Source organism: Triplophysa rosa, linkage group LG4 (genome assembly GCF_024868665.1).
Source record: "Triplophysa rosa linkage group LG4, Trosa_1v2, whole genome shotgun sequence".
NCBI classification, from domain to species: Eukaryota; Metazoa; Chordata; class Actinopteri; order Cypriniformes; family Nemacheilidae; genus Triplophysa; species Triplophysa rosa.
Window position 1 is genome coordinate 14,405,685 of NC_079893.1, and position 22,458 is coordinate 14,428,142.

The window sequence follows — 22,458 nt, forward strand, 5'->3', positions numbered from 1 at the left end:
GGATTCCTTGCCGGGGGAGGTCCCCCGGGGAGGAGATCGGCTCTGCTGTTTTTCCTGCCTGGCGACTGCGCAGCTCAACGCACTGTCTGACTGAGAGTGCTGAGGGCTGGTGTTTATACTCGACATTGCACTTCGCCATGACGCAACGTCGAGTTTGCCGTTCACCATTGTGCAGAGGGTGAGAGCGGCTGTGGTAACCCAGAGAGAGAGGAAACTCTCCTTTTTAGAGAGTAAGTGGGCGCTAGCCACCCGGAGGGGGCCAGCAGATGGAGAGACGGGGCAGGATCCGTCCCTATCCGACTTCCCAGAGATGTTGCTGGGGTCGGGCACAATGGTAGCCTCGATCCCCCTGAGGTCTTCCCATGACAGCCGCTTCGCCGCGGCTGCTGATGGGGCGATGGTCTCCTCTTCGCTGTCTCCTCCAGGCTGGAGGGCGTCGAAGAGGACAAGGGCTGCTGGGAAGCAGACAGTGGACGGGACTCGATTGCCGAGGCGGCCGAGTTGCGGCACGGAGGACTGCTTCTTACTGTCGAGAACCCTCCGGGGGAGGCCGCGTGCGGGTCTCGCGGGCCCCCAACGACGGGCGGGGGGTGAGCGGGGCTGCTGCGGCTCGACAGTAACACCAATCAGCCCCCCCTTGTGAGACGGGTGCGTCGAGAAAGCGGACCTTCTCAGCGTTACTCATCTGCGCAAGGATCGGCCAGAGGAGTTTCTCATGGACCACAAGTGTGGACATCGTCCGACCCAGGGCCCGAGTGGTCACCTTGGTCGCCCGTAGAGTGAGGTCGGTGGCGGCACGGAATTCCTGCATAAGCGCTGGGTCGGTCTTACCCTCGTGGAGCTCTCTCAACGCCCTGGCCTAGCAGGAGCCATAGCGTGGAGAGAGGAGGCAACTTGGTCCGCCGCAATGTAAGCTCTCGACACCAGAGATGCCGAGACACCACATGCCTTGGACGGGGTTCTAGGTTGAGCCCCCCCCAGGTGGCCGCCGCCTATGGGCACGAGCACCGTGGTGGCATACTCCACCTGGGGGACAACAACGTATCCTCCAGCTGTCTCAACCTCGAGGGAAGAGAGCGTGACTGAACCTTGTTTGACGTGAAACGTGCCGGAAAGGGGCGTTCCAGGTTCCTCATGCACTTTCAGTAAACATGGCACTGGGGGCGGGCGCGGCTTGGAGCCGCGCTCAAACCCGAGGTGCCATGTAACCAGCCGAGAGCACCGGGAAAGGCAGTGCAGGCACTGCAACCCAACACTCACAGCGGCCCGGGAAAGCATGGCTGACATTTCGACGTCCGCTTCTTCCTGGGCTCGACCCCCCGAGGGAGGGAGCCCATGGAATCGTCGGAGTCGGATGGCAGTACGTCACCCCCCGATGCTGCAAAAGACATCTAATCATCACGCATCGTGTCCGAATATGTGATTGAGGAATAAGACGGCGGACCGTCTCCTGGGGAACGGTCAGACGAGCGAGACGAGGTGCGAACGGTCCGTGAGCCAGTGGCTGGCGGATTATCGCTCACAGTAATCCTCATATCACCCTCGTTGCTTGCCGTAGCGGACGGCAGGGCCGTAGTCCTGCCGCCACGGAACGGGGAGCAAACGAGGTGGTGGCTGAGTCCCGTGGGAACACAGCCACCTGTGACGCAACGTCTGAATCGTCACCGCCCGCAGTGCGGGCAGGACGTATCCACAACGTCTGCCCCAGCGAACTGGAAGCAGGCATTGTGTCCGTCCCCCTCCTCGATGAGTGTGTTGCACCCATGAGAACAGCGGGACAAGCCACGCTGGAGAAATTTGCTCTTTTAGAAAAGGAAATTTGCTCGAACACCTCCGGAACTGCCGAGACGCCCAGGGGAGAGTCACTGCAGGAAGGGACCGTCCGCTGTCCACGTCGTGGATTCCAGCAGAAAGAATGATCACCAAGATCGTAGAGAAGCTCACCAGATGCGTAGGCTCTGAAGAACAAAAGGTGAATGAATGAGAACGCAAGCTTCCCTCTTATACCCGGACATCCGGGGAGGAGCCCGGCATGCAAATTTCATTCGCCAATTTTCATTGGCCTTTTCTAAATACTCAGAAGATGATAGGTTCTCAAGACAAACCCCATTCTGTCGGTTCGACACAACGTCGAGAGACCGACAGAAAGGGAACCTCAGTTCCCTGATGGAGGGAACGAGACGTTGTGTCGAGCCGACAGATGGGGTTTGACCACCCCCGCCGAGGATGCCATGTAACCCAGGAGCCTCTGAAATTGTTTCAAGGGGACCGCTGATTGTCTGAAAAGCTTCAGGCAATTCAACACTGATTGGGCACGCTCTGTAGTCAGTCGCGCTGTCATGGAGACAGAGTCATCGTGTCCATCCCCCTCCTCGATGAGCGCGTTGCACCCACGAGAGCAGCGGGCCATGCCACGCTGGAGAAATTTGCTCTTTTAGAAGGAAATTTGCTCTTTGCCACCTCCGGAACTGCCGAGACGCCCAGGGGAGAGTAGCTGCAGGAAGGTACTGTCCGCTGCACCACGTCGTAGATTCCAGCAGGAAGGTAGATCGAGAGATCGCAGGAAGATCAACGAAGATCCGCAGAAGAACATCAGATGCTTAGACTCTGAAGACCAAAAGGTGAATGAATGCTGCATGCCGTGTTCCTTTTATACCCGGATGTCCGGGGCAGAGTTCGGCATGCAAATTTCATTCGCCAATTTTCATTGGCCTTTTCAAAATAATCAGAAGATGATAGGTTCTCAAGTCAAACCCCATCTGTTGGCTCGACACAACGTCGAGAGACCGTCAGAAAGGGAACAGGTTATTCTATGGCATCGTGAAGCACCTTACATTTTAAGAGTGAAGAGGAAAAACAGAGGACCTAAGAAAGAGTCTAGTGGCTCTCTTCATGTGGTAGTGACCCACTCAAAAAAACGTTTTTTTCGAAAATGTCTGACATAAATGGGACATTTTGAATAGATCTATACTTAATTCACAAAGATCAGTTGTGGTGCTTGGATAAGTGGTTTTATATTAGCCAGTCTGAAAGTTCTTTAGAAATGCCCTAAAGATAGGGAGGAGATAATAACTTTGAGAAGGTATTCTGGAACCACAGGAAGCAACTCTTTAAGTACCTTAATTGGTATAAGATCTAGCATACACTAAAATACTTAATAAAAAGGTGCTTCAAAAGGTTCTTCGATGCCATAGAAGAACCTTTTGTGTCCATAAAGAACCTTTAACATCTAAAGAACCTTTCTGTTTCACAAAAGGTTCTTTGTCGGGAAAAAAGGGTTCTTCAGATTATAAAAAAGTAAAAAAGAGATTGTTCTTTAAAGAATGGCATGGCTGTGAAGAACCTTTTAAGCACTTTTATTTTAAGAGTGCACACTATGTCACTTTTGATGCTCTAATAAACTTTTGAATTTAAATCATTTGAAGTTAAATGATATTAAACTGGCTTAAAAACGCAACTGCATTTCTTATGACTAAAATCAAGTTGAAATTGGTTAAATTATTTTCAAACATGTGTTAACATGACTTACTGAGCACATTACTTTTTACAGTGAAGGGAATTTATGGCAACTCATTTTTTTAGAACTCTAGATGTAGTGTTGTATCAGGGCAGTATTTGGGAATTCAAGGAAATCAGTATTTCTGACATGTTACTGTGACCCAGCTGTAAAGCTATGAAACAAAATTATAACAAAAAGAATCAACAACAATAATTATTGTTATAGAAAGGAAAATAATTCAGTATTAATTTTGAATGCCTTAAGTGACTATACACAGCGAGATAGATGGACAATACATTGAGAAGGGTACAGAGAGTTGAAAAAGGTGAAAGACAAACTAGAAAAAAGACAGAGAGAAATTTTAATGGTTTGGGCGGCACCCCTGGCGTGCACAGTACTGGTGTTTCTGCCTGACACCTCCACACGTCTGATCCAGCATTCCAACCTCCCAGCACACAGCAGCACAGCCACTCCTGCAAACCACGGGAAATCTGCCGGAGAAAGAGACATCTGGCAGGAGTAACTGTGTTTGTGTGTGTGCTTTTGTGAGTTTAAGGCCATGTTTACTTGCCTCTCCCAGACAACTTGGGGCAAGAAGAAGGGGAGGGCATAGGAGCAAAACCTGCTTCTCTCTGTCTCTTTTACTCACTCTCTCTATAACCGATTGTCACCAGGAGTACAGAAAACATTCTCAGGGATTTCCTGCCATTCAAAACAAAAAGTCCCCCCTGCCCCTCCCACGGCATGTTAAGGTCGGAATAGAGCAGCGGCAGAGTACGGGTGCTGATGTGCACTTTCCAGGTCAGGGGCGGAAAAAGGCTCCTGAACCCTCCTGATTGCTTGGGATGCTGTGTTGTTCCATAGCACGCCAGTCGCACACAGAGAAACAAAAATGAATAACAAAACACCCTGATAACCTGTCTGAGGCTTCAAAGGGTCACACTTCCCCTTGTGCTCAGTGACAAGGCTTGTGTCAAAAACTCCATAAGACAGTACATTCCATAAGTCTTTGTTTTAAAAGCTTTAGAATGCGAATCTCATGTTCTTGTGTGTGTGTGATTTAACCCATTATGTAAAGAGTGTGCGGATGCTAATTCGATACATGCCTCTATAACGTGATCTTGATACAGGGAGATTATTTAATTAAATGCTAAAAGCTTGCTAGAGTTTCACATTTGTCAAATCATTGTCGGTCAGACCAAGAAGGCTAAAAAGTTTTTAACTGGGCAAATACTCAAGTTAAAAAAAGTTTTTTATGACACCACGTGGCAAATAAGGTCCAGTCATTCCTGGTCTTATGACAGCCGACACAGATTGCGTAGCTGAACGATAACTTCAAGTGAAGGCCCAATTATCCCCAATCAGACTCCTAACTGCTCCGGTCTGGGGGTGGGGTACAAAGCTCCCTGAAGGGCTTAACCTTCATTACAGATCGGCACATCCTGACATTAACTTTCTGTCCCCCCTCCTACTGCCTACTCGCCTCTGTTTCTACTTACATGCCCCCTCGACTTCCTTATGTGGTGAGCAATCATACGACGAACAATCAAGCGAGCAAACGAACAAACACACCTAACACACAATTACACGTCTTTCCAATAATAAATAAGCAAAAACTGACCAAAATGTTTGACTGCAGTCACTTGGATGTAGGAGGACAGAAAGCGTTTATGTACAGATGATGGGATGTGTCCCCCTACCCTCCCTCCCGAGAGACGGGAGAGACAGATTGAAGCAGAAATCAGCTCAGGTAATTTTCCAGTAGAGAGACAGTGATTACTGCGTGCCTCTCCTGCGGCCCACAGGAAGATTCCTCTTCGCTGGCTTAGCGTATATGTGTGTGTGTGTTTAGAGGAGGGCATCAAACATTTGCCGCTGTCTTCAGTCACCAACTGATTGGTTGTGGGCCTCTGTGGAGCAGTAGCAGATCTGAGCAGAAACCGTCTTCGCACCCAATGCACAAAACACACTCAGCCACTTATCAGCAGTGGCGTGGAGAACAGTTAGAAACCTGGTATGTTTAAGGTTAGATTAAAAGAGTTTGTCGTGTCTCTGGAGTGGGGGAAGATGGGAAGGTGTGGTGCCTGTAGGTGTGCTTGTGTTGATTCTTGTCAGGACAGGAACGGCATTAGGGGCCTGTGCGGTGGCAAAGCCCTCAGTGTCAGCGCTGTGACAGGTTGCGCCTAATCTGCCTGGAGAACATTCTGTCAGAGAGACAGGGAGGGAGAGAGACAGAGGACAGTAGCTCTGCTTCACTTCTTTAGCCCGGGCTATATAACCGTAATGAATTGTGATTTTGCGTGTGAAACACACACGAACATGAGAATAAGTCCAGCTAAAGGGAGCTTTTTTAAGCAGTGCATTTGAAACACCTAACACAAACAAGCAAATGTTTAAGTCTAAAGGTGGACTTTTTTCAAACTCCCTTTCCTCCTTTCATTCCAATTATGGAGGTCTATAAAAGGGAGATTTATGCTGTTAGTTGAATATCAGCAGAATTTAATGTTGAAAGGCACTTCTCAGCTGATCTTCCCTCTTCTCAACTCGCTGCTGAAGGCACCAAAATGTCTCTACACGTTGGAAATTCAATCAAACCACATCAATCAGGCAACTCATTCCTGTTCCACCTCTTTTTTCTTACATCTTATCTGCTCCTTTCGTCTGTATGCATGCCTCTCACAACAACTCCACAACAAATATATCCGGATCCATGTTCATTTGAGTCACATCCTTGTATCAAAAGGGCATATCACCAAACATGTTTTGGTGTCTCATCTGATATGTGGGTTGTTGACAAATAAACTTATATAAATGTGTCCTATGGTGTGACAGAAAAAAACATGATAATAATTTTATTATTATTATCATTTATATTTATATTATAAAATAGCATAAATAGTTTTTTCTAAATTTTGACTATGTCACACCATAGGACACATGTACGGTTTATTTGTCAGCTACCCATATACAACTGCTGTGGATTGAGAAAGTCTCTCTCATTAGCTACAAACCCCTGCATTCAATCTCAGGTGCTTATCAGTACCATGTAGATCACAGAAGACCTCTCTCTCTCACACACACACACACACACACGCACACACCACACACACCACCACACACACACACACACACCACACACACACACACACACCACACGGCACAACACCACACGCGCACACACGCCACACACACACACACACACGCACACACACGCACACACGCACGCCATCCTTTCGTAATGCATTATTATTATTATCTGCTGAGTCTTGGCTCTGTAAAATGAGTTTTCCTGAACTCCATTAAAAGCAGTGCTTGTCATTCCCCTGGGTCAGATTTGCATGCGCTGCTGCAATGCTTCACAAATGGAAGATGTCCTTCCTCTGCTCTCCTCCCCCAGCCTCATCTGGGACAATCAGTGGACATATGACATTTTACAGAGACCCTCGTCTTCTCTGCTCCACTGCAGTCCCACCTCTCCTGTTCCGCCTCCCCAGCCACTCCTGGCCCAATCATCAGAGAAGGGAAAGAATATTGCGAATGACACCGCCAAATCAGCTGTAAATAGTGGGTAATTTGATTGACATCTGGAAGGCTGTCACGGGCCCGAGTAGACTGGCAAGCAGTTAGTTGAGTACAGAAAAAGGCGGCTTTCCAAGTAAATCACTTTTTGTCCGCTGGGGCCTCTAGAAAATTATAATTACTTGTCATTTCCCTCAGTACAATTTCCCCATTACTGCAGGCAGCAGCATCTCATTTAAAGCGAGGTTGTCCCTTAAACATTCTCGTGCCATCACAGGTCAAATGAAAAATGCCTAATCATGTGACTCATATCAGAATTCATCATACACTGTGTGTTCTCTCATTAGAATCCTTGTAAATTTTAAATTAAGGTGGTAAATCCTCAGATTAAATAGTGAGTGGAGAATTTATATGTATAAAATATTTTAAAGTTTAAATAAAGTTTAAAGGTCCAGTATATTTTGGAGGATCTAGAGACAGAATTGCAATATAATATACATAACTATGTCTTCACCTGCTTATACTTAACGAGCTTCAGCGACCGAAACGAGCACCGATTTGGTCGCGATCCAGAGGTTTTGTCGCAGACCTTGGAAATCTGTCCGCGACAGCAAAATCCAGCCAAAAACCATGTAGTGTGAGCTTGCCATAAATGCTCCAGACCGAGACGCGTGCAATTCTTAAAATTTCATAATTATTTGTGGTTTTAATATTTTGGAGCACCTAACCCCACCCTAAACAACCATTTTTACACATTTTAGCACAAACTGACCAAAAGCAGTATAAAATATTGTGTCGCAGTGTCGCAGACCTTTTTTCACTGAAAACATACGATAACTTTACATGAAGATGCCGTGTCCGTAAATGCACGCAGTTGGCTCCCATTCAAAAAATAAACCGGACCATTCACTAGATGCAGTCGATCGCGGGAGAGCCAATGGCATCGAAGCTGACGTAACTCTTCTTCTGGTGGCAATTTTTGAACGTCTGTTGTTCTTCACCGGATCTGAGATTTACGGCGGATGGTGATCGCTTTCGCATATGTTCCCCGTACAAATCGATCATTTCGCATTGGTACCCTTGGAATATCTGTATTTTTGAACGACATTGTGACTCCTTGTATCTTGTGTTTTATATTACGAAACGGTTACATTACTTGCTCAAACTGCTTGAATAGCGTCATGTAAACTAGGGCTGTGCAAAAATATTGATACATGTAACTATCGCAATATTTTTTTTTTCGATAGTGTATCTATAGTGATACCGATACTGTCGATAATTTTTTTAAATAATGTCATATGCATAAAAGTAAGTGGAAGCGAGCATGGCGAAAAATATAAGAACGCTTGGACGCTCTCAGAGCTGATGTGTGGGTGTGCTTTGGTTTTCAAAATAAGTCATGGAGTTATATAAAATAATGCTGTTTGTAAGCTTCGCAAGTCATGACACAAGTCACTTGGCTACTGCAGTGCATTAGACAAAAAGTTTATTAAGAAAAGTAACAATGACATTTATTGTGCTTTCACGGATGTGACACCATCGCATTTACAGCAGGGATGAACCACGGGTTTTATACTGCCCATGTTCATTGTTTTAACTGTAATGCACCACAACAGCTAACTGACTTGCGTGAGCCACCTTATTCCCCTGTGCTACCCACTTGAGGGGCGCAATCCACAGTTTGAGAACCCAAACCTCTGATCTAAAGGTCCATGCATCGCACATCATGGCCAATCTGCAGAGGTAAGGGATGTTTTTACACTTATCCTTACAGAAAACCCCAGGTGGTGCACAGCATGTTGTATTTCTAGCTCTACTTTTAACATTTTCTATCTAAAGTATTGCAATATATCGCAAATGTGTATCGTATCGAAATACATAGCAATATATTGTATCGTGACCCATCTATCGTGATATGTATCGTATCTGGAGGCACTTGCCAATACACACCCCTAATGTAAACGCAATTATCCTGACCGTTAAACTTAAATCAAACCCCGAAACATCATCATTGCAAAATATATCCAATATACAATTTCATTACGACAGTAAAATTGAAAAACGAGGCCAAAGGGGTACCTGCGCGTTAAAAAGTGACTCAGAGGGGCGAGCGTCAATATGTGACGAGTCGGGGGTGAGAATGTGTTGATTTTAGAGAAGTAATTTGTAATGTGATTTTTTTATGTCCACAACACTGCTCAGCAGTCTTAGTTGTGATTGACATTATCCATTTGATTATTTAAAGATTCAAGATTTTATGTAATGATGTTGTAAATTATATTGTTTCAAAAACAACAAAAGTTGTTTCTTTTTTAATGTGCCCTTTAACTATTTTATTTGTTTTTGGAAATTTTGTGGGGAGTTTTGTACTCTTTACAAAGTCGGAGCAAATGTTTGTTTCTGTTTGTGGTTGTAGATTTTGTGCATTTTTTTCTATGGAAAGGAGGGGGTTGACGATAAGGTCTCATCTAAGGTGCCAAATCTGGCATAACTGGCACTATTTCCATCGTTAAAGTAATGAGGTGCAGATTCGTGGCTGGTATTCATTCTCAGCAGATCAACGTCTGTCATGTAGTTTAAATGATGTGAAAGTCAAAAAAGTCCTTTGTCTATAATATTCACACTGTTGTTTCTCCTCTTTTCTCCTGGCATGTGTTCCCGATTCCCTGATTCGCTTCACTTCTGCTGTCACACTCTTAAAGGTAAGTGTCTTCACTTTCTCCCTACAGGCAGGTAAGTGACAGAATCTTACAGTGCAGGTTAACACAGAAGTTCATTTGTGTGATGTGGGATTGTGCCAGCAGCAGTGCCCTAGGCGAGCAGGTGCAACACTCTGGGCAATTAAACGCTTGTGTAACATAAGTCAATTCAGCTGCACATGTGAGTGTCAAGTCAAAGCTGTGTATGTGCTGTGTGCATGTGCGTGTGCGCGCGTGTGTGTGTGTGTGTGTCTATGTTCATAAGATAAAAACTAAATGAGCATGACTGTGTGTGGAGGAATATGATCGTTGTTTGTTGTAATTGACAGTAACTGAGCAGAGTAATAGGGGTCAAGTGTGAATGGCCCGCTAGTTTTGTAATGTTTAAATGACTCCCAGAGGAGAACTATGTACTCTTGTCTCCCTCTTCCTGCACACACTGTTTCTGTGTGCCAGCATGTCAGTGTTTCATTGACACGAATTAAGGTAAATTTTATTTTGTTTTCTGAGAATTACTTTCTAAACAAGCAACCTTGCAAAATAAGTATATATATAATATATATACAGTATAATAGTGTCAACTTTAACTATCAAGAAAAATGACAATATTATGCTTATGGTTCAGCTGAAATAGTGAATACTGTGTACAGTAATTAGAATAAAAAGACTTGCCATTTATTATGCTGCATTTAAGTAATTTGAACTTAATCAGATCATTATTTGTCAATTCATTCTATAATAGCTTGACGAATTTTTTATCTAATATCATTCAGAATTATCTTCATCTAGATGTGCAAAAACAAATAATTGTGACGGTACATATTTACAATAAATTATTTACATGCCCCAAAATTCTGATTAGTACAGTTTTCCAGTTTTCCAGCTGCCTGTTTTCTAGGAAACAGCATATTGACTTGTGAGAATTAAAATGTGAGAATCAAACTGCATAAGAAAGTATTTTTATCAGAATATTCCTATATGTAAATCTAAATTTGTGTTGTGGTGGCAGAAACATATGTAAGTTCTGCAAGTAGGCTACTGGCATTTCTTGTGTTGCCCATAGTGGAGGCTTGTCTGGAATGCTTTTTATATTTGGGAGTGCTTTATTTATTCATTCAGAAAAAAACAACTGTGCCTTGATATGTCCTATATTTGGTATTGTTTTGTATTACAGATTAACATTTTGTCTAGTGGCAATCATGTTTTTTCGTGCTCATCCATATTTATTTTTTCACTTCCATATTGGCCATAGCAAACAGGCATGACCTTGGTCATAGTATTGCCATAGTGGTCTGTCTTTGAAGGGCCAGATAGGATTTCATTTTACTTTCTGATTTTGTTTCTAGTCATTTTCTGTATCTTGTATCTCATGTGTGACATTTTCCCTCACCCCTGGAGAATGTGGGATTGACTGCACAGCCCAGATGCAGAACATTTCAGTCTCCATAAACAACAAACACTACAGACATACGTCCATAAAAATAGAGGTAACATGTAAAAAGGATTGAGTAAAAATAAACACTTGGAGGACTTCAGAATGAAGAATAAGAAAAGCAAGAAAAGATAAAAAGGCATTGATAGTGTTTTACCTCCAAACCACCCCGCACACACAAATTAATTACAGGAAGTACTATTATTCATTGTAGTCCAACAAATCGTCCACTACTGTGATTTTGTCAACAGCGTTGAAAGGCTAGACACAGCTAAACATATATACACACACACACATACTCCACACAGACTGAGTGGGAAAGCATGAGATGGCACAGCAGTGGCTGCTCTTGTTATTCCATTAGTTAGCTATGGCAGCACAGTCAGCTAAAGAAGCGGCCCTAATGGCTCCTCGGCAATAATTACTATCTTTTTGTGCTCGTTTTATTCACAGGGAACATATACTGTATTTGCACTCCAACTACCTATAAACAGCAGGCATGCTGGTCTTTATTTATCTCTTTCACTTTTTTTTCAACTTCTCTTTCTCTGTGTCGGTTCCTCTCTTTCTCTCTTTCTTTCAGTGTTTTGATCTTCTTACATTTACGCTGATCCATCTCCCTCATGAAAAATGAAAACTGAAACGAAAGGTTACACATTTGTGGCTTAGGTCCATTCACCCTGTAAATGTGACAGTTGTAAAAGTGCGTGCATGTGTGTGTGTCGTCTATATCAGTGGTTCTCAAACTTTTTCGTTGTAAGGCCCCCTTTGTGTTAAGTGCATCGCTTTGCGGCCCCCCATATAAAGACGTATAATCTTAAACTTAGAATTTTAATTAGACCAAAAACATTCAGTTATACAATGCTGGAACCTCAATTCGTTTGGTTGGTGGTGTCATTTTTCTGATGTTTGATTGCATAAAATCTATGATAAATTTCTATATTTCATAAAATGCCAAAAAAGGCCCCCAGTTTGTGAACCACTGGTCTATATCACTGGCATTCATCAGGGCCATTGAAGCAGATGGAAACATCAGACATGATTGTATTTAGGGTGTACGTATACTGTATCTCCCCTGGGTTTTTAGCAGTGTGTGAGTGTCTAGGATATTCTCCAGCATGTTTAAATAAACAGCAACATAAACAAACATACAGCAGAAGATGTAGAATAAAAACAAATCGCATGTAGCAAGCCACATTCACTAACCCATATACAGTCCAAATCCTGTATCACATGCATGTGTATGGTGGTTGACATATAAACTGTAAATGTGTGACAGCAAAAAACAATAAATATAAATCTCTCTTATGATATTTTATATTATAAACATTAATAATATTATGTACTATATTATTAACAGTTTGTTTTCAAATTTTTTCCATAGAACACATCAATGGTACATTGCCAATTACGCGTATATCTTTTATGTAGCTACTATATATATATATATATATATATATTATACTATATATAAACATTCACATATCTATATTTAAAGTAAAACATTAAAATACTTAAAAAAATACTTGACCCAAAAATGAAAATTCTGTCATCATTTACTCACCTTCGAGTTGTTCCAAATGTGTATACATTTCTTTGTTCTAATGAACACAGAGAAAGATATTTGGAATAATGCTTATAACAAGACAGATCTCAACACTCATTGACTCCCATAGTATAAAATTACTTTATCTTTTTATTTTGTTCTGTTGAACACAAAAGAAGACATTTTGAAGAATGTAGGACGGCAAACAGTTCCTGGGCACTTTTGACTACCATTGTTTTTTTCCTATTATAGTCAATGGGTGTTGCGATCTGTTTTGTTATAAGCACTATTCCAAATATCTTTCTCTGTGTTCATCAGAACAAAGACATGTATACCCATTCGGAACAACTCGAAGGTGAGTGAATGATGACAGAATTTTCATTTTTGGGTCAAGTATCCCTTTAATATAAAAATCTTTGAATTTTAAAGACCGAAACCTTTAGAACTCAAGCGGTATAGTAAGTAAAGACGGAATACATAGATTAATAAGCTGTAATATATTTTAATTAATAAGCAAGTAGTTTTGTGTTTAATGCAATATTTGGTGCTTTGGGTGTTTATAAGAATTTACCACATTTTGTGTAGAATGCACACTTATTTTTTACCATGGTGGAGACTTTCCATTGACTTCTTTTGTTTTCATATTGAGCTAATGATATTTTCTGTCTATTTTCTAATCCTTGAAGAAAACATTTTTAGATATTCATTTAGGCACTATTTAGTATTTTTTTCATAAGATGTTTTCCTTGTGGGGACCGCACACACACACACACACACGCACGCACACACACACACACACACACACACACACACACACGCGCACACGCACGCACGCACACACACGCGCACGCACACGCACGCACACACACACACACACACGCACGCACACACACACACACACACACACGCACGCACGCACGCACGCACACACACACACACACACACACAATCCCCTGTGACTAAGACTCACCCCGTGGCACCCCACTCACAGGGACAGTAACGTCTCCAGGCGGCTCTGTGAGTGCTCTGCTCAGGTAATTGTTTTAGTGGAGCTGTCAGGCTAATTTAGCAGTATTATAGAGCACAAAGGGTCATTTCTGAACCATGAATCATTAGAGCTAGCCTGGCTCCATCCTTTACCAGTGCTATTACATTTACTTCTTGGAAGACTGGCTTAAAAAAGTCAGATAAAGTGCCTCTGTGGAGGAGCTCTAATAGTTAACTACAGCGGCAGCTTTTTTAATGGCAGTTTGCAACATCAAACATTTATAAAACATAGGTTCAGTTTAATGCTTTGTTCCAGATGTTTGCACTAAAGAGGTTGTTTCAGTATTTTCAGTTGTTTGTTTGTGACCTGGTATTGAGGTGTGTGCATCTTTACACATTCACATAAAGATAAACCAACATTAGTAGGCTAGGCACTAAAATTCATTTTGGAAATATTTTCTTCCGATTTTGCTCTCTTTATCTCCTTGTGCAATTATAAAAGGCATTGCCACCCGTACCGTACCCTGTTGGCGCAGCAAGTAAAATATTTGCAAGAATGAATGTCGAAGATGCAGAAAGTATATTGCAGTAGTGTTTAGACACAGCTTGCTGTTAGGTGTCTCCTGTGCTCAGTGGGATTATATTGACTTATTTGTGTACAGTATGTGTGTATGGGTGTGTGTTTATATGTGTACTGTAGCCTCCCTCATACTCTCACACAGGCCAGAGACAGACCTCTGGAAATCTAAAACTCCCATCTCTCCAAACCGCAGTTTGTTTGGTTTAGTCATCTCATCTCATCTCATCTCCTCTCTCTCACTCTCTCTCTTTCTCTGATTGGTTTATACACACACAGCCCTTCTCCTTAAATTTGATCACAGCGTAGCAGTTCTGCACAAGACCTTTTCCTCAACCTTGTTTACCACAGCACACCCATCGGTGTTTACGCATTTTTTTTACAAAAAAACACACAAAGTGAAAACGAGCGTTATGAATAGAAAGTCATCTTTAATGGCTTTCTCATGTCCTATGTGTTTTTTTCCGCTCCGTTCTCTCTTTTCCCATATCCAGAGTCAAATCACATTGCACTCTGAAATAAACTTTTAATAACCGGATTCAGTGTGAGATTTTAACACTTTAAAATGCTGTTAGAAGTGTGACTTTGTCTCAGGCCCCTAGTCAAACTGAATAATTAGTCAGATTCCTCTCTGATTTCAGCATTTGATGAAGAACATATTTTAAGGGATTCATTTAGGAAGCAAGGTCTGACAGAATGAGACATGCTTAATTACAAGGCTTTGATTTCTAGTTAAGAAAACACATAAAGTGCTTTCTGCATACTTTATCCCCGAGAGATCTCTGTAACTATTGTGCCCTTGATGAACACATGTAACTCAAGCTCTCAGTAGGGAGACTACAGTTGGTGGACTGTCGATTACTTTAGATGTATTAAATACACTGGCACTCATTTACCTTTTCAGTGCGTGCCAAATAAAATACTTAAGAAATAGCCGAAACTGGCCATTTTCGAAGCACATCAAAGGTGAGCTATTGTTCATAAAATGTGTGTGGTCTTGATGTTTCATCACAGTCAGGGGTTTTTACCAGCTTCTATTTTTCCATTATTAAAGATGTAACAACAGTTAGAAGCAAACAGAAAAAATGCCTTTGTTAGAGTTCTACGGGAGAAAGATGAATCTAATTAACTTCTTTAAAACAATACTGGACTAAATGGTGGAGTATCAACAGTATATTGCATATATACTGTACACAATCACTTTGGTAAACTATTAAATGTGCTTTTAAATTATTATATATATATATTTTCTGCACCATTTTTGCAACTGTAAAAACATAATAACCCTGAATCGGTCATCAAAGAATAAGATTCTTTTGTAGTCCCTCCTGATATATTTGATCCTAACAGACTAAATTGGACCTCTGAGGAAAAGTTGGAGGTACATATAAATGTGAGTAATGCTATTTTTGTTGACTTTTTTTAAATAAACACACTATAATATAAAAAGAGAAATAATATAATGATAAAGAGAATAAAAATACATTCTTTTTTGTAAGGAGGGTGTCTTTGTGCATAGCATACACAATTAAATGGAGCCAATTCATTTTTGTACAACTTTTTTGTACCTGTTCAGCTCACACTATTTGTCCCCCTGGTGGACACATTAGACGGGTAATAAAACCAGATATGGTTAAATAACAAACACATAGCCTAGTTGGAACACATATGCCATTTGTGACATTAACACATAACTTTTGTAATTTAACACATTTGTGTGTAATCTGCCCAAAACCGATTTTTCATGTGACTAACATTGATATTTTAAACAGCATGATATAGCTTTTTAAATTTCCAAAGCCAGTACCACTGATCAAATTTAAGGATTAAAAACTATAACATCATATGGATATTCATGGATAAACAGAGTTCATTTATAACTGCTTTGCTTAAACTTTAGATGCAGTTTTACTGTATGACAAAATATATATTCTGTGTTCCAACAGTGATAGTGGAAAAAAGACATAAAATCATGGATAGGAACAGGGGAGACCAAATCAGAAGACAATACAAGACCCCTTTGAACACCACAGCTCAGTTTATCGGGAGCTCATGTGGCTAGCTGCTAGACCACGGCTCTTACTGTATATGCTTTGCCATTTTTATCTAAATTATTTAGTAAAGGTGTGATGGTGGCTTCTCCTCTTCTCAAAGCACTATGCCCCAGTCCTGTCACTGTCCCAAAGCCAGACTCATATTGGCAGTGGTGGAGAAAAAGGAGGGGTGCGTTTGCTGAGTACTGTTGACAGTGTGTAATGAAGTGCACATGAAGGTAATAGCACCTTGTCACCTCTGCCATAAAAGTAGCAGCATGCCTGTCGTCTAAACAGAGACCGATGCGCACGGTGTCCTCATGTTCCACCACACCTACAGGCCTAACCCCCTGCATGACCTGACCTGCACATCTCCCATCATGGAAAGGGCGCATTTAAGCCCCTTTTGAATTAAATCATTTCTGACGCATAGCCATGATCCTCTCTCGCAAAGCAAAAAAACCAAAAAGGCAGCACAAAGAGTGTTTTACCAGTGACATTGATGAGCTGCTGACATCTTGTGCAATGAATGGATCATTGCACATATAAGATGCATGTCAAGAAAAATGATTAATCCTGAAAATCAGTTCTCTTAAATATAATGTTCTTCCTAACAATGGACTGTGGTGTGTTTTCCACCATTTTTACATGCTCTGTTTGCTCCCTACTATACAAAAACTACATTCCGCTAACATTGAAAGTAAAGAGCATGTTTATTTTCCACATGCAAATACATTTACATAAACTCTGCCATTCGGTCTCTGTCCTGTGATCTGGACAGGCCCACAGTGTCTTCACTAGAGAGACTGCATGCTGTCCCAACATCTGCTGTTCCCATTCATACTCAAGGATTGCTGTTATAATGAGAGCAGACAATGGTAGAGTGTCCTCACTCGCTTTCACTCTCTCTTCCTCTAATCTGCTTAGCATCCCTCTATTGTTTTAGAAATGGTAGCCCACACCCTCGCCACAAACATGTGCGCACACACTTCTGTGTAACCAGCATCTCCCTTTATGTGTAAACCGACGGCACGTGTGATATACAGGTCTTTGTGCTTGTGGTTTGTCATGACATGCCGTGTATGTCAATCAGGCTAGGCGCTGAGAAACATAAGCATGCCAAAGCGCTGCAATAATTCTCCTGAAGTTTCTCAAAGCTTCATATTCTTACATCAGCCCCACTGAGCTGTGCTGATTTAACACACTTCACAAGACGCGTTTTACTACAACCGAGGCTCATAAAAAGACATATTGTAAACATCATTTTAATAAACACTACCTTTGAGGTAGCAGTTAGCTCTGATATTACAGCCCAGACAAGCGTCCGATTGTTTTAGCAGCACATTTTCAGAGCTCTGGGCTTTGTGTTTTGCAATATGTCAAATCGAGAAGAACTTCCTGCTTATATGACTTCAGGGCAAGTCGAATAGTGTCTAGTGTCTTGTGGAGAGTGCCGATTGGGAAGCCTGCGCTGGAAGGATCAAAAGGGGTGTAAGTGTAGTGAAATTGAGTTGGAGAGCCAGAGTGGAGGTGGACTAGCGCTGTGTATGTGTGTGTATGTATTGGAGGGAGTTTGAGTGGGGATGTGATGAAAGCATCCCACGTGTTGGAGCACAGGGTAGGGCCACAGCACACAGTTCTCTCCGGAGGTATGGAAGCAATTACTGGCACTGAGGGCCCACAGACACCCACTGAGAGAACCAGTCCCTGAAAAGAATGCACACAGTTCTCTGGAAAGCTAAATTACTTTCGTATGAGCGCTAAGAGTATAAGGTTAGTGTTTCTGCTCCTCGGCGTGTTTCTGCTTTTTTCTTTTTTATTAGGAACAAATACTGAGGCATATTTAATTCAGATCACACATTTCGAATTTAAGAAAACAAGCCACAAAAATACCACTGCTAATTAGACTAATGCTACTCCCCATGTGCGTGCTGAGCGGGCCAGGGAGAGAGCAATGGCCAGCCACCCTCCAGGCAAAGCAGATTCTGAACTCTCCTCGCATGAGAAGCGAGGCAATTAAAATACTGATGCCTCGATGCCAAACCCCACACTGCCGAACGAAAGTGTGCAAGCGTGAGAGCGGGAGGGAAGCAGGCCGATTCAGGATTCCCCACGCTCCCCCGGTGAAGCCCCGCACACTGACACACATGTGATTGCTGCTTTGATTATTAAAGAGAGAAAAAATAATGCGCGACCAACCGATTTATTGGAGAAAATCATGCCCTGCTTAGCATTTTTGCCTTAAACAAATCTTAAATATGACACTAGCTACAGTACGCCACTTAGCCCAAACTGGCTATGTGTAGCGCGATTGGGCATTGCAGATGTGCTCTCAATGCGAAGAAAATCTCGAACTATAGGAAGCGCACTATGCCTCCAACCAATGTCTGTGGCAAACAAGATTAATAAAAACAAAAAAATGATTTGATGAAGAGAGCCAAGAAGAGGTGTGTATTATATTATTTCATTAACCCATCTAGCTATATGCTAGTGTCAGAATTAGTTGTGTAGCCTACAGTACATATGATTTGTAATATGCAAGATGCAATCAGCTTGTGTTATCTTCTTATTGACTGTAAGTCGGCTAACAAGTTTGGATAAAAGCACCTGCTAAATGAATGCTGTTTGCGTAATGGCGATGGAGATTTTAATTTTTTTTGTCTTGAAAACAAGAAAAACATAATGACACCAGCATCAATAGCTAAAATAATTTTATCAACTTTAGTCTGTTTATATATTTCTTCAAATTACTCGGTATTTTGGTAAAATAATTCAGCAGAAAAAAGCCGCGTTTATTGTTGTACTTTGTGGAGGAAAAATATAATGCGAAGCTCCATCACACTAATTTAATTCATATCTTATTCTCAGTTTAGTAGGTGGTAGACAATAGCAAATACTATATGTGTAAAAATACACTGCCACATTAATTGTACAATTGAGGATTAAATTTTCATATGTAAAATATTAAACACCGGTTATATTATAAAAAGTATTTTGAACATTGGTGGTGCTATACTTTTGTACAACAAAGGCTGGAAGACTTATGAATCTAGGCAGGTGATGTTGTTGATCATTCCTATCTGGAATGGAACTTAAAGAAATCAAATGCAGCTGTTTTTTTACTTTTACAGCCTGGCTCATGTACAGCAAGCTTGAGGATGAAACACGCAGAGACAAGAATAGAGTAAAACATTTCTTTTAGGCTTCTTACAGTGACACTTGGCCTACATGGTCTTAGTCTTCACTGACTTTTGGCCCAGTGTTCCTATACCAACATCTTTTTTTCACCATTGTCACATTTCTTTTTATTAAATATACTGTAAACATGCAAAATATCTTACAATGATTTTGGATTTCAAAATATACTGGATTTCCTTTAGTTATCATCTTGTATATTGTATGTCTTCCTCACACTTTGTAGTTGTGGTGGTGTAAAAATACTTCATACAAAAGTACAAAGTGCTTAAATGCTTCTTTTACACTTCCTTTTACATCTTTGGATCCCTGTTTCTATTTAAACTGCTATAAAAACATATGTATTATACAAAATGTATTTCATTAATGACACTTTTTCATCCTTGTAACCAAAAATGCATTCAGTACGATACTTACCCCAGCTTGCCACTTGGCATAAAACTTCAAATGTTATGTTCATGTGCCCCTTCGTTTCTAGGGAGGACTTCCATTATTACACTGGGGTTAGCTACCCCAGGCAATCGCCACATCATTATGTTTTTTTCCGCTGTTCCTTTAATGCAAACAGACACGCCATTCTTTTTTGGGTAGTGACTGGTACGTTCATGTCTGTCATAGATGTCCAGATTCTGCGCACTTACGCTGTATTTTATATAGCATGATGACTCACGAGTCTAGCATTTTGCTCTAAATCTGCTCAGGATTGGCTTTCACGAATTTCTCCAGCGAAATGTGTGAACATAATTTTTGAAACATGACCAGCCAGATCGGCTAGTGATATGACAGCAGTACCTGCCATGGCTGATTTTTACACTCATTTGGCGGGTTGAAGGTGTTAATTTCAAATATGGTAATAATACAGTTACAGTATATACACACACAGGTTTCTTACCATCTGAAGTGCTTATCTTTAGTAGAATACTGAGTCTGTCTGCTCCCACTGCTCTCACTTTAGGTCCTCATCACTCAACAGACAACAGATAAGACACCCATCCGCTCTGAAACCTCCTACTGGAGCTGCCTCATTTCCAAAGCAACCCACTCCGATGTGCTCGTTCACCTGAAGACTTCTCTGTCTAATTCTTTTTTACCTGTACTTGAGTCTCTTCTTCCCTCCATACCCGTCTCTTTTACCGTGATATCCAGACACGATGTTGCACACTTCCCTTGGAGTGTTTGACAGTGCAGTCTGGAGGCAAAAAGGTTTTGGCTGCGTAGCCACACATTCTGGTAGGCAGAAAATGTGTTGGCTGGAGCACAAATAACAGCACTTGGGGTTAATGATGACCTGTGCAGTCTTCCTGTCCGAATGAGGCGGAAACCTGCAGAGCGAGAAGTTAATAGCTGGAAGAAGGCACTGTCATCTCTTCTCCTCCGTTACATGTCTGAAAAGAGAGAGAGGGAGGGAAAGAAAATACACAGGTAAGATGGGGAAAGTGAGTAAAAAGCATTTTAAAACTCTTGTTTTAAAAATACATTTTAATTCTATCGTTAAAGTTTATGGCAAGCTGGACCAAAAACAGTGGTGGCAACATTTTGGCTCTGGCAAAGCAGAACAGTAATTATTCATAGTGAGAGTGATGCTTTCCAGGGGTTGAAGATTGATTATGTTTGATATGCTACTTTGTATTTTGTGTAATCTGTCTCTGGCTGGGACCCATCCAATTTGGCCAGAGATAGAACAAGGAGAAGCATCCTCCTAAGGAGAGCGAGGGAGAAAATGAGAATGGAAGTGTAGCCAGTATTCCTGCAGCCTGTATCTTTAATCACTAAGAAGCAAAGAGTTTTACCCAATAACCTTCTTATGACCATGCTTGTGACAATACACTCACACAATAAAACAGGCATGAAAAAACATTTATTAAGAGACATTCATGTCATGTATTTACAGGACACTTAATCTACGTGGATGAGGTTTAAAGTATAACAGTAGTCCTGAACTTCATCTTCCACACAAGAGATGGTGTGGATTATTTCATCCTGTCTACTTTGCTTGTACACTGCGATTTGTTAAAGTTCACCCAAAAATGAAAATTCTGTCTTCATTTACTCACCCTCAAGTTGTTCCAAATCTGCATACATTTCTTTGTTCTGATGAACACAAAGACAGATATTTGAAAGAATGCTTGTAACCAAACAGTTCTCGGCCACCATTGACTGCCATAGTAGGAACATTTCTTTGTTCTGCTGAACACAAAATAAGATATTTCGAAGAATATAGAAAACCAAACCGTTCTGGGGCACTTTTGACTATACTGTTGTCATTTTTCTTACTATGGTAGTCAATGGTGTCCAAGAACTGTTTGGTTACAAGCATTCTTCCAAACATATTTCTCTGTGTTCAGCAGAACAAAGAAATTTATGCAGATTTGGAACAACTTGAGGGTGAGTAAATGATCACAGAATTTTTCTTTTTGGGTGACAGTCCCTTTAAGTAGTTCAATTTAATGAGATTGAGCATGCAAACTCATACATGTACACGCGACTGAAATACACATGTACTGTAAACATACTTGCAAAGACACAGAGATGTTTTTAATAAATACAGACAGACTTAAAGGGATCTATAAAGAAAGATCACCTCGATCAATGGGTTAAAACAGAAACTGGGAAAATAAAGAGAAAGAGTGCAAAGTGTTTTCTCAGGAGGCAGAGGCCCAGGCATAAAGTGGTGGTAAAATAGCTCATCACCCTTTCTGTGCTGCCCTCTGAATTAACAGCAAAAAGCATCGGTGTGACCAGCCCTGGACTGAGGCTAATCAAAATCTTGGGGTTCTGTAAGTGAGAGCGAGTCTGGTCACGACACGCCTGAGAAAGAGACGAGTGAAAGACATGGAGTGGACAGTACCCTAGAGATACACTTCTCTCTCGTCCTGTCATGATGCTGCATGGTGGCTCTCTCTTCGATGTCAGCTCTGTGGCCAGCCCTATTTACACATTTATACACACCTGCTTATTTATTTATTTACTG

General features: G+C 41.6%; 1 protein-coding gene across 3 annotated transcripts in view; it reads left to right on the forward strand.

Moving 5' to 3' along the window:
• bnc2 (basonuclin 2) overlaps positions 1–22,458 on the forward strand; it is a 183,774-nt gene that overhangs the window by 40,192 nt on the left and 121,124 nt on the right. The window contains exon 1 of one of the 3 annotated variants that reach the window (XM_057331240.1): positions 9,701–9,720. The exons of the other annotated variants lie outside the window; for them this stretch is intronic. The gene's annotated coding sequence lies outside the window, so the exon portion shown is untranslated. Of the gene's footprint in view, positions 1–9,700; positions 9,721–22,458 lie in introns of those variants that run through there. 3 annotated transcript variants of the gene reach the window in all.